The 6,297-nt window shown below is 54.1% G+C and overlaps 1 protein-coding gene across 1 annotated transcript in view; it reads left to right on the top strand.

The window, feature by feature from the left end:
* The first annotated feature begins 295 nt into the window (after positions 1–295).
* The window catches only part of LOC140399637 (uncharacterized), a 31,901-nt gene continuing 25,899 nt past the window's right edge, over positions 296–6,297 (top strand). Inside the window, exon 1 of the mRNA XM_072489177.1 lies at positions 296–370. The gene's annotated coding sequence lies outside the window, so the exon portion shown is untranslated. The remainder of the gene's footprint in view (positions 371–6,297) is intronic.

Genomic DNA, 6,297 nt, shown 5'->3' with positions numbered 1-6,297 from the left:
GGGACAGCTGCAGGGCGGCGCCTGCGCGGTGACGGCTCTGCCGTCCGGCCCGCGGTGGGTTGTGGGATAGCTGCAGGGCGGCGCCTGCGCGGTGACGGCCCTGCCGTCCGGCCCGCGGTGGGTTGTGGGATAGCTGCAGGGCGGCGCCTGCGCGGTGACGGCTCTGCCGTCCGGGCCGCGGTGGGTTGTGGGACAGCTGCAGGGCGGCGCCTGCGCGGTGACGGCTCTGCCGTCAGGGCCGCGGTGGGTTGTGGGGACGGGGCGGCGAGCCGCGCCTGCGCAGTGGCGGCAGGCGGCTGCTGCCGCCGTGGATTGTGGGCCGGCTGCAGGAAGACGGAGGACCGGCCGCAGGAGGAGGAGGAGGGAGAGAGTGAGGAGGGTCAGGGAGGGTGAGGGAGGTGATGCGGGGGGGGGGGGGGAGGGGCAGAGGAGTGACACACCAGGGGGAGGGGTTTCACTCAGAGCCCCGCCCCGTATCTCCCACACGTCACAATGGAAATTTCCAATGTAAACAGTCACGCTGCAGTTCTGGCCTCCCACCACTGGGGGCGCTACTGGCGGAGGACCAAATTCACCCTGTCCCTGTCCTGGGCGTGTTTGATGGGGACAGTGTAGAGGGAGCTTTACTCTGTATCTAACCCCGTGCTGAACCTGTCCTGGGAGTGTTTGATGGGGACAGTGTAGAGGGAGCTTTACTCTGTATCTAACCCCGTGCTGTACCTGTCCTGGGAGTGTTTGATGGGGACAGTGTAGAGAGAGCTTTACTCTGTATCTAACCCCGTGCTGTACCTGTCCTGGGAGTGTTTGATGGGGACAGTGTAGAGGGAGCTTTACTCTGTATCTAACCCCGTGCTGTACCTGTCCTGGGAGTGTTTGATGGGGGACAGTGTAGAGGGAGCTTTACTCTGTGTCTAACCCCGTGCTGTACCTGTCCTGGAGTGTTTGATGGGGACAGTGTAGAGGGAGCTTTACTCTGTATCTAACCCCGTGCTGTACCTGTCCTGGGAGTGTTTGATGGGGACAGTGTAGAGGGATCTTTACTCTGTATCTCACCCCGTGCTGTACCTGTCCAGGGAGTGTTTGATGGGGACAGTGTAGAGGGAGCTTTACTCTGTATCTAACCCCGTGCTGTACCTGTCCTGGGAGAGTTTGATGGGGACAGTGTAGAGGGAGCTTTACTCTGTATCTAACCCCGTGCTGTACCTGTCCTGGGAGTGTTTGATGGGGACAGTGTAGAGGGAGCTTTACTCTGTATCTAACCCCGTGCTGTACCTGTCCTGGGAGTGTTTGATGGGGGACAGTGTAGAGGGAGCTTTACTCTGTGTCTAACCCCGTGCTGTACCTGTCCTGGAGTGTTTGATGGGGACAGTGTAGAGGGAGCTTTACTCTGTATCTAACCCCGTGCTGTACCTGTCCTGGGAGTGTTTGATGGGGACAGTGTAGAGGGATCTTTACTCTGTATCTCACCCCGTGCTGTACCTGTCCAGGGAGTGTTTGATGGGGACAGTGTAGAGGGAGCTTTACTCTGTATCTAACCCCGTGCTGTACCTGTCCTGGGAGAGTTTGATGGGGACAGTGTAGAGGGAGCTTTACTCTGTATCTAACCCCGTGCTGTACCTGTCCTGGGAGTGTTTGATGGGGACAGTGTAGAGGGAGCTTTACTCTGTATCTAACCCCGTGCTGTACCTGTCCTGGGAGTGTTTGATGGGGACAGTGTAGAGGGAGCTTTACTCTGTATCTAACCCCGTGCTGTAACTGTCCTGGGAGTGTTTGATGGGGACAGTGTAGAGGGAGCTTTACTCTGTATCTAACCCCGTGCTGTACCTGCCCTGGGAGTGTTTGATGGGGACAGTGTAGAGGGAGCTTTACTCTGTATCTAACCCCGTGCTGTACCTGTCCTGGGAGTGTTTGATGGGGACAGTGTAGAGGAAGGTTTACTCTGTATCTAACCCCGTGCTGTACCTGCCCTGGGAGTGTTTGATGGGGACAGTGTAGAGGGAGCTTTACTCTGTGTCTAACCCCGTGCTGTACCTGTCCTGGGAGTGTTTGATGGGGACAGTGTAGAGGGAGCTTTACCCTGTATCTAACCCCGTGCTGTACCTGCCCTGGGAGTGTTTGATGGGGACAGTGTAGAGGGAGCTTTACTCTGTATCTAACCCCGTGCTGTACCTGTCCTGGGAGTGTTTGATGGGGACAGTGTAGAGGGAGCTTTACTCTGTATCTAACCCCGTGCTGTACCTGCCCTGGGAGTGTTTGATGGGGACAGTGTAGAGGGAGCTTTACTCTGTATCTAAGCCCGTGCTGTACCTGTCCTGGGAGTGTTTGATGGGGACAGTGTAGAGGGAGCTTTACTCTGTATCTAACCCCGTGCTGTACCTGTCCTGGGAGTGTTTGATGGGGACAGTGTAGAGGGAGCTTTATTCTGTATCTAACCCCGTGCTGTACCTGTCCTGGGAGTGTTTGATGGGGACAGTGTAGAGGGAGCTTTACTCTGTATCTAACCCCGTGCTGTACCTGTCCTGGGAGTGTTTGATGGGGACAGTGTAGAGGGAGCTTTACTCTGTACCTAACCCCGTGCTGTACCTGTCCTGGGAGTGTTTGATGGGGACAGTGTAGGGGGAGCTTTACTCTGTATCTAACCCCGTGCTGTACCTGTCCTGGGAGTGTTTGATGGGGACAGTGTCGAGGGAGCTTTACTCTGTATCTAACCCTGTGCTGTACCTGTCCTGGGAGTGTTTGATGGGGACAGTGTAGAGGGAGCTTTACTCTGTATCTAACCCCGTGCTGTACCTGTCCTGGGAGTGTTTCATGGGGACAGTGTAGAGGGAGCTTTACTCTGAATCTAACCCCGTGCTGTACCTGTCCTGGGAGTGTTTGATGGGGACAGTGTAGAGGGAGCTTTACTCTGTATCTAACCCCGTGCTGTACCTGTCCTGGGAGTGTTTGATGGGGACAGTGTAGAGGGAGCTTTACTCTGTATCTAACCCCGTGCTGTACCTGTCCTGGGAGTGTTTCATGGGGACAGTGTAGAGGGAGCTTTACTCTGTATCTAACCCCGTGCTGTACCTGTCCTGGGAGTGTTTGATGGGGACAGTGTAGAGGGAGCTTTACTCTGTATCTAACCCCGTGCTGTACCTGTCCTGGGAGTGTTTGATGGGGACAGTGTAGAGGGAGCTTTCCTCTGTATCTAACCCCGTGCTGTACCTGTCCTGGGTGTGTTTGATGGGGACAGTGTAGAGGCAGATTTACTCTGTATCTAACCCCGTGCTGTACATGTCCTGGGAGTGTTTGATGCGGACAGTGTAGAGGGAGCTCCACTCTGTATCTAACCCCGTGCTGTACCTGTCCTGGGAGTGTTTGATGGGGACAGTGTCGAGGGAGCTTTACTCTGTATCTAACCCTGTGCTGTACCTGTCCTGGGAGTGTTTGATGGGGACAGTGTAGAGGGAGCTTTACTCTGTATCTTACCCCGTGCTGTACCTGTCCTGGGAGTGTTTCATGGGGACAGTGTAGAGGGAGCTTTACTCTGAATCTAACCCCGTGCTGTACCTGTCCTGGGAGTGTTTGATGGGGACAGTGTAGGGGGAGCTTTACTCTGTATCTAACCCCGTGCTGTACCTGTCCTGGGAGTGTTTGATGGGGACAGTGTAGAGGGAGCTTTACTCTGTATCTAACCCCGTGCTGTACCTGTCCTGGGAGTGTTTCATGGGGACAGTGTAGAGGGAGCTTTACTCTGTATCTAACCCCGTGCTGTACCTGTCCTGGGAGTGTTTGATGGGGACAGTGTAGAGGGAGCTTTACTCTGTATCTAACCCCGTGCTGTACCTGTCCTGGGTGTGTTTGATGGGGACAGTGTAGAGGCAGATTTACTCTGTATCTAACCCCGTGCTGTACATGTCCTGGGAGTGTTTGATGCGGACAGTGTAGAGGGAGCTCCACTCTGTATCTAACCCCGTGCTGTACCTGTCCTGGGAGTGTTTGATGGGGACAGTGTAGAGGGAGCTTTACTCTGTATCTTACCCCGTGCTGTACCTGTCCTGGGAGTGTTTCATGGGGACAGTGTAGAGGGAGCTTTACTCTGTATCTAACCCCGTGCTGTACCTGTCCTGGGAGTGTTTGATGGGGACAGTGTAGAGGGAGCTTTACTCTGTATCTAACCCCGTGCTGTACCTGTCCTGGGAGTGTTTCATGGGGACAGTGTAGAGGGAGCTTTACTCTGTATCTAACCCCGTGCTGTACCTGTCCTGGGATTGATTGATGGAGACAGTGTAGAGGGAGCTTTACTCTGTATCTAACCCCGTGCTGTACCTGTCCTGGGAGTGTTTGATGGGGACAGTGTAGAGGGAGCTTTACTCTGTATCTCACCCCGTGCTGTACCTGTCCTGGGAGTGTTTGATGGGGACAGTGTAGAGGGAGCTTTACTCTGTATCTAACCCCGTGCTGTACCTGTCCTGGGAGTGTTTGATGGGGACAGTGTAGAGGGAGCTTTACTCTGTATCTAACCCCGTGCTGTACCTGTCCTGGGAGAGTTTGATGGGGACAGTGTAGAGGGAGCTTTACTCTGTATCTAACCCCGTGCTGTACCTGTCCTGGGAGTGTTTGATGGGGACAGTGTAGAGGGAGCTTTACTCTGTATCTAACCCCGTGCTGTACCTGTCCTGGGAGTGTTTGATGGGGACAGTGTAGAGGGAGCTTTACTCTGTATCTAACCCCGTGCTGTACCTGTCCTGGGAGTGTTTGATGGGGACAGTGTAGAGGGAGCTTTACTCTGTATCTAACCCCGTGCTGTACCTGTCCTGGGAGTGTTTGATGGGGACAGTGTAGAGGGAGCTTTACTCTGTATCTAACCCCGTGCTGTACCTGTCCTGGGAGTGTTTGATGGGGACAGTGTAGAGGGAGCTTTATTCTGTATCTAACCCTGTGCTGTACCTGTCCTGGGAGTGTTTGATGGGGACAGTGTAGAGGGAGCTTTACTCTGTATCTAACCCCGTGCTGTACCTGTCCTGGGAGTGTTTGATGGGGACAGTGTAGAGGGAGCTTTACTCTGTATCTAACCCCGTGCTGTACCTGTCCTGGGAGAGTTTGATGGGGACAGTGTAGAGGGAGCTTTACTCTGTATCTAACCCCGTGCTGTACCTGTCCTGGGAGTGTTTGATGGGGACAGTGTAGCGGGAGCTTTACTCTGTATCTAACCCCGTGCTGTACCTGTCCTGGGAGTGTTTGATGGGGACAGTGTAGCGGGAGCTTTACTCTGTATCTAACCCCGTGCTGTACCAGTCCTGGGAGTGTTTGATGGGGACAGTGTAGAGGGAGCATTACTCTGTATCTAACCCTGTGCTGTACCTGTCCTGGGAGTGTTTGATGGGGACAGTGTAGAGGGAGCTTTACTCTGTATCTAACCCCGTGCTGTACCTGCCCTGGGAGTGTTTGATGGGGACAGTGTAGAGGGAGCTTTACTCTGTGTCTAACCCCGTGCTGTACCTGTCCTGGGAGTGTTTGATGGGGACAGTGTAGAGGGAGCTTTATTCTGTATCTAACCCTGTGCTGTACCTGTCCTGGGAGTGTTTGATGGGGACAGTGTAGAGGGAGCTTTACTCTGTATCTCACCCCGTGCTGTACCTGTCCTGGGAGTGTTTGATGGGGACAGTGTAGGGGGAGCTTTACTCTGTATCTAACCCCGTGCTGTACCTGTCCTGGGAGTGTTTGATGGGGACAGTGTAGAGGGAGCTTTACTCTGTATCTAACCCTGTGCTGTACCTGTCCTGGGAGTGTTTGATGGGGACAGTGTAGAGGGAGCTTTACTCTGTATCTAACCCCGTGCTGTACCTGTCCTGGGAGTGTTTCATGGGGACAGTGTAGAGGGAGCTTTACTCTGAATCTAACCCCGTGCTGTACCTGTCCTGGGAGTGTTTGATGGGGACAGTGTAGAGGGAGCTTTACTCTGTATCTAACCCCGTGCTGTACCTGTCCTGGGAGTGTTTGATGGGGACAGTGTAGAGGGAGCTTTACTGTGTATCGAACCCCGTGCTGTACCTGTCCATGGAGTGTTTGATGTGGACAGTGGAGAGAGAGCTTTACTCTGTATCTAACCCCGTGCTGTACCTGTCCTGGGAGTGTTTCATGGGGACAGTGTAGAGGGAGCTTTACTCTGTATCTAACCCCGTGCTGTACCTGTCCTGGGAGTGTTTGATGGGGACAGTGTAGAGGGAGCTTTACTCTGTATCTAACCCCGTGCTGTACCTGTCCTGGGAGTGTTTGATGGGGACAGTGTAGAGGGAGCTTTACTCTGTATCTAAC

The sequence above is a fragment of the Scyliorhinus torazame genome, chromosome 23, assembly GCF_047496885.1.
Source record: "Scyliorhinus torazame isolate Kashiwa2021f chromosome 23, sScyTor2.1, whole genome shotgun sequence".
NCBI lineage: Eukaryota > Metazoa > Chordata > Chondrichthyes > Carcharhiniformes > Scyliorhinidae > Scyliorhinus > Scyliorhinus torazame.
The sequence above is the reverse complement of the archived record's forward strand: the minus strand, read 5'-3'. Positions and strand labels throughout refer to the sequence as shown.